We start from the raw sequence: 8,932 nt of genomic DNA on the forward strand, positions 1-8,932 counted from the left end.
ACATACTGTACAGTCATACATTTGTGTGAAGCACTAGTGATATTTTACCAGTAGGTCTTTTGGAGTGCGATACATTGATACATATTAAACTGACACGAAGCAGGTTAACTAATTCAATCATGCGCTTGTCAGCATCACTTCTTAATTATTAACATTTTTAAGTGAATTTTCATTTTTTTATTATTCTATGTTTAAGTTTGAACATCCATCCTTTGGTAAGAGTAGTAGTCACAATTTTAAAATGTAGCCGACTTCTTTGGGGGATATCAAATTCATAAATTAGTTACCACAAATTACCACAAAGAACCCAATTGTTCACTTTTAAGATGTTACTGTTGTGATTAGTAATTAATTGGTTATTCTTTATTAACTGGTCATAGTTCACAAGTAGTTCTCAGTGAGGATATTTTTATTTAATAATTATCAAATATCTAATAAGGAACTACCTTTGTCCTAAATTTGCTACTACTTACTGCTTAGTTAATCTTGCTTCTCTATTAGTTAATAGTATTAAGTTAAGTGTTAATGTAGTACTACCTATTACTTCTTGCATAGTTACTTGTTAACAACGGACCATTATTCTAAAGTGTTACCATTTATTTTATTCTTTGAAAGTAAAGTAAGTTCAAGTAATGACTTATTTGTGCTTGCCTGCATTACTAGAACCCATCCCAAGATTTCATTTTAGCCTTTTCCCTCATACAGTTTCCTGTTCATTTAGCAGGAGGGGTAATCCCTGCATTATTTCAGTGAGGAGATAACGACAAAAGTGTGAATTTAAAGCCGAATTATTCTGCAAAGCTCGTGTGGAGAGTTTTGGATGTTCTCCACGTTGTTCCCACCCCCTCAGAAACCCCCTACCTCCCGCATTGCGACCCCTCATGGGGCGCTAGATGGACGGCTGCGCATGCGCCACGCGCGCGCTGTCTCTTTAAGTGATCCCGACGGACTGTTGGAAACCGTCGGCGTGTGCGCAGGAATGACGCAGGATTGACTTCATCTGAAAGTACGTCACGATATTGTAAATTCAAAATTAAGAAGCTGGAGAGAGGCATAGAGCGACATTGTAGGCTCGTCTTTTTCCCCTCAACGGAAGTGTGTGAGTCGGAAATGGCAAGTGACAAGTGTTCGATAACATGAATCATGTCGCGCGGAAAAGAACAGCTGGGCACATGCATGCGTAATATGAACGCGTTTGAGATTTAAGCGCTTTATCTTAGTGCATTTAATTTTATATACCGCTTTTAATGCTCATTTGCGCTTATTTAACCTTTGAAGTCTTTGTGAAGTAAGTCTTTAGTAGCCGGCAAATATGAGTGTTTCAAATGGTATAGAGATGCTTCTAGTGCGCTAGAAAATATGACATTTATCAGATATAGCTGCCACATACATTTCTAGCACAGATTTGTATTCACGTTTAGCATCCAAAAGCGCACAACCTTGAAACCTTGAAAATTTCCCTGACTCATTTTATTTATTTATTGTTCGAACTTGTAGGCTACATCACGACTGTAACAATACATTTTATACATCCATCATGAATGTAATACAATATTCCTATACTAGTAGGATAATAAAAAATATGAAACAGATTGCAAGTCGTTAGTTTTTATTGTCCTGTTAGGGCCGATCTGAGTTCTAACGCTTTTTTAAAGAATACGAAGCGTAAAAGTGGAATTTAGCTAATAAAACGACAAGGTTTGTCGTATATACATGACTAGATGTTTCTTTGACTTTCTAAGAGACCCTTCTGGACTCCTTGGTTTCTGATCTATCACTGCACATGTGCGCAAAAGTGAGTCACACTGCAGTAACTTTCAGTCGCTCACATCCACGAAATATAACCGGAAAGACCCTTGACACGCCACAAATCACAGATATATTTCAATATTCTGCTATATCCTGCATTGTTTTATTTAGCAAAATGATAATATGAGAATAATTGTTCTAGTCCTTGCATTTATCGCCAAAAAGTCACTTACCTCGTATTAAAGCAGTCCAAATTCAACTCAAGAAACTTCTCAGCTGGCATCACCAAAGTAGCAGCTTTACCTGTCTACTTCAGTGCATTATTCGTTACCTCTGCTGATGAGAAATGATGCTGATGGCAATGTAACGTCTTCCGCTGGATGTATCCACTCACTCTTTTGCCGTCGATGGCACTTGTGAAATTTAACGGGTTCTCCCATCGTTCGCAATTTATAGACAGCCTGTAGTGATAGTAATGCGGATGGGAGGGGGATCTCATTCATTGAAAAACATCAGCAGCATCGCGCTTCGGACGTGCTGTATGACGTCACTCAACGGGCTGCGCGCGCTGGATAGAGAGGGTCACACAGAAACTGCGTAAAAGACCTTCACGACTCGGAGAATATTCTTTTTATTTCAGTTATTCACGAATCACAGCGCTAACATAGTGAGATTAAGGCATCTGAAAAAAATAAAATCTTTAAAGGGATAGTTCACCCAGAAAATGAATATTCTGTAATCAATTAGCTACTCACCCTCGTGTCTTTCTAAACTTGTATTTTCTTTCTTTTGTGAAACACAAGAACATAGTTTGAAGAATGTTGGTAAGCAAACAGTTTAGCTGTCTACTGTCTTCCAATGTATGAACAAAAAAACAAAGACATTTCTCCAAAATTTCTTCTTTTGTGTCTCAATGAATAAAATGTTTGTACAGTCTTTGGGTGAACTAGTCGTTTGACATCAGTCTCCTGAACATTTGTTTAATGCAGGTTATACAGCAGCGTATTTGTATCGTGTATGATTAAATCTATAATGAATGTATTCATTCATAGTCTTGAACCTAAATTCATTTTAATATTTTCTGTGGGACTAAAATGTCTAAGTAGTGTAACTGTCTAGAGATTGTAAAAAAAGAAGTCTGAAACTATTGAAAAAATGTTCTGAATTTAGTAGGTTGGGATAATTATTAGTTTTTAAAAATAAGCAATGACGCAGTCCTGCAATATGGCATTTTAAGCATTTAAGTATTTTAAACAAAAAAAGAAAGAAAAACTGAAGAACATTTGTCTGCCAAATGAAAGTCAGTTTGTGTTGTGCAACAGGCTACAATGTTGAAAACCATTTTATTGCCATGTGACATGAAAACTTAAGCCTTTAGATTTAGAAAATTTAAAAATAACACTTTTATAATATACTTCCATTTTAAAAAAGTATTTTAATACTTTTTATTATACTGGACTTTTTTAAAGTTGTTCATTTTTGTTGAAAATGTTATGAACATTTTATAAAAAAATATATAAAACTAACATCACAGATAACTAAGATTATTCTTTAGGAGTGTTTTAAGCCATGTACGATTTCCTGAATGTTAACTAGAGTTTAGCAGCAACCAGGCATTCAGAGAATGGGAATTGGGAATGGCGTGTGTGTGTTTGCCCAACATGCAGCCTGTCGTTGTGAAGTTTTGCTCACTATGATTCACCTCACACAGACTGGCTTTCAGCTCTCGTCGGCAATGCCAATCCCTCGTACTTCCCCTGTCACTTTCTCTCCTCTCTTGTCACTTCCACCCACACTCTCCTGATCCCACTCTCTGCTAAACATGATCGCCCACACATACAACCACCTCATTCACCTCTTCCCTGACACTTGGATTTATTTGCTCTCATTTGTGTCCTTGTACCTGGGATTGGAGTCTTACGCTCACACACAGCATGTGTCTCTGATGAATCACCTGTGATTTCCACTGATTACTCCATCTAATTCTGACATTAGGCCTCCTTCAAAGTTCACATTCAGGTGGATACAACCAGCATTTCTACTTAATTATCTGTGTTAATATAGGTATAGCTGATAAAAGCAGTAGAAATATGCAATTGTAATTGACCGTTTCTACATTCTTCTCAACATTCAATGATATGTGTGTGTGTGTGTGTGTGTGTGTGTGTGTGTGTGTGTGTGTGTGTGTGTGTGTGTGTGTGCATGCGTGCGTAATTGGAAAGAAGACTTAGTATTAGGGACACTGCACTTAAAGAAGAATAATTTGCTCAGTTAATTTTGAAAATTCAATATATAGATATACACACGCATACAAATGCACACACACATTAATGTAAGTGTGTGTGTCTGTGTGTGTGTAAGCAAAGAACACTTAAAAAATTATTTAGTAGTTAAGTATTTTTAAGTCTTTGTCTACTTTTTAGACAATTTTTTTATATTTTTTTCATTTTGTGTGTGTGTGTGTACATTTCTTCATGAAAGGCTCTTTCGACGCCAATTATAGTCACAATATGCATATACATCAGACCTGTTTTTTTTTTTCTTTCTTTTTTTAATGTCGAAGAAGACACAGCTGATGTAGTTTTATATCATTCTAGTTTGCTTAAAACCCAGCAATCTTTAGTCCCCATTCTCTTCAATCTTCACAGATTTCTTCAAAGACGAATCTCCCGTAGCTGCGAACTGATCGTGTTTGAAAACAAGGCAGAAACACAGCATGAGCTATGCAAACTTATGAGAGTGCCATTAATAAAAGATGTGCACTCTGAAGCAATCACGGTCATGCTGATCCAGAGGCAGCCATTGATTCCCGCCATCTCGAGCGGGGCATAATTAGTCTTGTGAATTAAATATGAAATAGTAGTACGTCATTGAGAGCTCCTCTGAGCCTTACCTCCATCCCTCCTGATCTCCCTCACTTTGCCCCAGTCTCTGCCCTACTTAAACAGCATGTTCCCTTGCCTCGGTCTCTATACCCACTCTTTTTGTGTCTTTTGTGGATTGCTGTCTCCAAAGCACCCCAAGCAGGCTTGCCCGGTTCCCCACCATGCAGCACCAGCATCTGTCAGATAGGCTACACGGGGCTCAGCATCCACCTGCAGAGCCTCCTCCTCCCCTATCAGTCAGTCATCAGTATTCTCTCTCCATCTCTTCCTCTCACGCTCTGTCGTTCCCCCTCTTTCACTTCTCCTCAGCCGTGGCATAAATTGAGCTGCACTGAGGCATTCCTCTGACAGATATGGTGCAATCTGCCTTCTGGTGCAGAACATCCCCTCTCTATCTGAAATGTATTGACATGCGGCGCAGCACACAGACAACATGCATGACAACTGTCGAATCATTTGATATTGTTCAATTGGTGATGCTTTGTTGAACTTACAAGACAAAGAACCACTCTGACACAATTTGACTTGTGCTGGGAAACCTGCTAAATAGTCATGTCTTTCAAAGCAAAAATCAGTTATCATGTTAACAAATAATGGATAATTGTATCTGAATAGCATTTGAAGAAAATGAGTAGCTGTATTAAATTTCTTTTTGTGCCTTATCTGTTCTGTGCTTTTAATATGGTGGTCTTTACAGGAATATTCCAGTGGTTCAATGGAAGTTAAGCTCAATGGACGGTATTTGTGGCATAATATTGATAATCACAAAAATAATTTTGATTCATCCCTTGTTTCCTTATAAAAACAAAAACGGGGCAAAAATTTAGTTTACAGGTGACACACAATAGAAGTCAATTGAGCCACTTTGAATGATTCAAAAGCAGAAATGTTGCTTATAATTATATAAAAGCACATGAATTCTTCTGTTAAAATAGTGTATTATTTGAGCTGTGAAGCTGGTCAATTGGCTTTAGAGTTAATGACGTTGTGGCGATAAAGTTGTAAAATCGGATATTCATTGACACTAAAATCCCGTTACCATGCATTCAATTTACATTTTGTGGCTATACTATTGAAATTCCATTGTAAGTGCCTCAATGTAATCCAAATATTTGCTTTTTTTTTCAGAAAAGAAGGGACAAATCAAAATAATTTTTTAATTAGTTAACATTATACCACAAATGCAGTCAATGAAGCTTCACTACAGATATTTTACACTTTTTGTATATAAATAAATCATAAGCACCTAAACATTTTGAGATTTCTAAAGTTTAAGCATCAAAATGTTCCATTTACTGTGTATTGATATTAGAAACCTCATGTATTCTTAACAGAACAAAATCTACAGTATATCTTTTATAGCTGTACTTACCATTGGAAATCCATCTATTGATTCCAGATTCTACTAAGCCTAGTGGATGTTCTCATCCACAGCGATACACTTGAGGAGATAACCATGCATATGTCCCCGTTTATATATGAAAACACATTGCACGTGCCTCCGCAAGTGGCATACATCTTCCTGTGACTTATGGCCCTTAATTCAGATTCAAGTTTTTCATCAGTCATCATGTTTTCTGAGCAAAGAGATTCTGGAAAGGATGTCATCCTGGGCTGGTGTAGGTGTTATTGGCTTGTTTCATGAAACGCACAGCACTTTCCAAAAAAACTATTTAAAAAAAAAAACATTTTCTATGACTCACTGCCTGACTACAAAAACCTTCGGACTGACTCACTCATTTCGTGAGTGGTGAAATGGTAGCATGCATTAAAGCACATTGACTCGATAATGTTTTATCACTATATACATCAGTTTAAATGCTACTCTGGTTCATTAAAAAAAAAAAAAAAATGCTTGACAGAATGCGTCACTGGCGATGTGCTCTATCAAGAAAAAACGCGTTAAGGAGCGTAAAACAGAGGCAGATGCAAAGCCATATCTCATGCTTCAGGGAAATGCGTCAGTCTTTCATCTTAACCTGTTCTCCAGGGGCCAGCGCACAGTGGAACAGGTCCGGGAAAAGCACCATGGAGTAACGAGACTTACTCCACCATGAAAACCACTTTTATCATCTCAATTCACTCATATGTGCTGTGTCTACAGCTCCAGTAAACAATTCAAAAGGCCTGTGTTTTAAAGCAGCAAGTCATAAATATTCATTAAACTTTACTGTTAGATAGCATATTCTCTTGGTTTTGATTTGAAGTGATGCTGGCTACCAGATTTACAAAAAATTAATTGTATATGCTTTATGTCATATGTTGTACTTTATTAACTCATATATAGTAACAGTATATTAGTTTATTAGTAAATATATACATTTATATTTATATAGCCTATGTTTAAATGCATATGAGGTTAATGCACGTCAGATTTAAGAAATCCGGTATTATAATTAGGCATCATAAAATTACTCCATACTCTTTTATAGATTAAAAATTACATTTACAATTACATGTTGAGGTATAAATGAATTGTTAAAGTTTCAGATTTAGGAAATAAACTCTAAAAAAGTAAAGCTAATCCATAATTCAAACTCAAGATCTGACATTCTTCAGAATTCACAGACAGACAGATGATAGATAGATAGATAGATAGATAGACAGATAGATAGATAGATAGATAGATAGATAGATGATTTTAAATGAAATATGCCGCAAAATGAGCTCAAGGTTAATTTAGACAACTTATTTCAACCATTAAATTGAATAGCTTTATTTTTAACTGCTTTCTAAGCAGATGTCAGTTGTGTCGCCTAATTGTAAGATATTTCTCTACCACTACTGGCTGGAAATGTTGGTGCGTTGTGGGTTTACGTATGCTGAGGTCTCTGAATGCAGCGGCAGGTTTGTGAGTCATGAATGTGCTGGAACAAATGTTTTCTTACGTAGGCAGAGAAGATATACCAGTGCCTGTTTGATTCTGCTTCTGCCATTATATGGCATATCAATCCCCCAAATGAGAGGCCCGTGGCCATGGCATGAAAAAACGCCCACCACACGGACTGGTATGTTAGGGTCTTTGTTTGTCTTTCCTCCACTTGTTGACTTTTTGTCACTCCACAAATTTAATGTTGCTCTAAACCTGCATCTTCTCTTGATTTCATATCTAATTCATACAGTCGTGACTTTGAATTATGGATGAGAGCTTTACATCTTTAAAGTTTCCCAGAATTCATTCTATTGCTACACTCTGGAGGCTATTCTGTATATTAATATTATTCTGGATATTAATGCAGCTCATCTTCATTTCAAATTGCAGTTTTAATTAAACTCCTAACACCCTAATGCTTGTTCCAAATATTTATATATTAATATGTTGTATAATACATGGAAATCACATATTATTTGTCCTAAAGACTTTTTGCCTTCTAAAATTAGGAAATCTATTTAGGTCCCTGGTCAGTTGTGCATCCCTACATCTTAAATTTCTCTCTCCCCCTCTAAAACACACACACACACACTGATTGTGCTGCTGCTGTCCCCATAGAACTAACGACTCACAGGAGTGACTCATCCCCTTTCCTTCCTCTATCACACACACGCTACACATCATTGTATTATATCCATGTCTAACCTGGGCAAAGATGGAGAAAGACGAAGACTTTCTATTGCATATTTGTTTTTAAAATTATCTCTGTATGTGTTTGTGTGTGTGTGTGTGTGTGCGTGCGTGCGTGCGTGCGTACGTGTGTATGTATGTGTGTGTGTGTGCTATTTTATTGATGATTGGAAATAAGGAGAAATGTGTATGTTCTGACAGGTGGGAATAAGAACAAATGTCTTTTTTATCAACATTAAGGAGTAATAAGGTTTTACATAAAATACCTTTTTGCATTATTGTTGCAAAAGTAATTCAGTAAAGAATCATTTAATTTTTCTTTTTCTTTTTGAAAACAAAATATTCTAAAAGGAAAACAGAGGATGGCTATAAACTGGCAGTGCCCCAAGGGCATTAATAGACTCTTGTTTGGGTGTTTCAAGAAATTTCAGGTGCTGGCAAAAACCCTGCAGGCCTCTACAATGAATTGCCCATGCTGTATTATGCTGACAAGTGCTCACACTCTTTCGACGACAGTGATGGTCAAGAAATCCAGAGAAAAAAAAACAAGGATAGTGATATGAAGATCTGGATGTCCAGGTAAGATCTAGTGATACGCCGCAGACAGACATCAAATATTTACAATTTAGGCTACTTTGCAGTCCCTGGAATAACTGGTTTATTTTGTTTCAGTGACATTGGATAACTGCTGACCTGTGTCAACACTTAAGTGTATGAGTAAATATATATATATATA

Source organism: Sinocyclocheilus anshuiensis, unplaced genomic scaffold, assembly GCF_001515605.1.
Source record: "Sinocyclocheilus anshuiensis isolate Anshui unplaced genomic scaffold, SAMN03320099.WGS_v1.1 scaffold319, whole genome shotgun sequence".
Lineage (NCBI taxonomy): Eukaryota > Metazoa > Chordata > Actinopteri > Cypriniformes > Cyprinidae > Sinocyclocheilus > Sinocyclocheilus anshuiensis.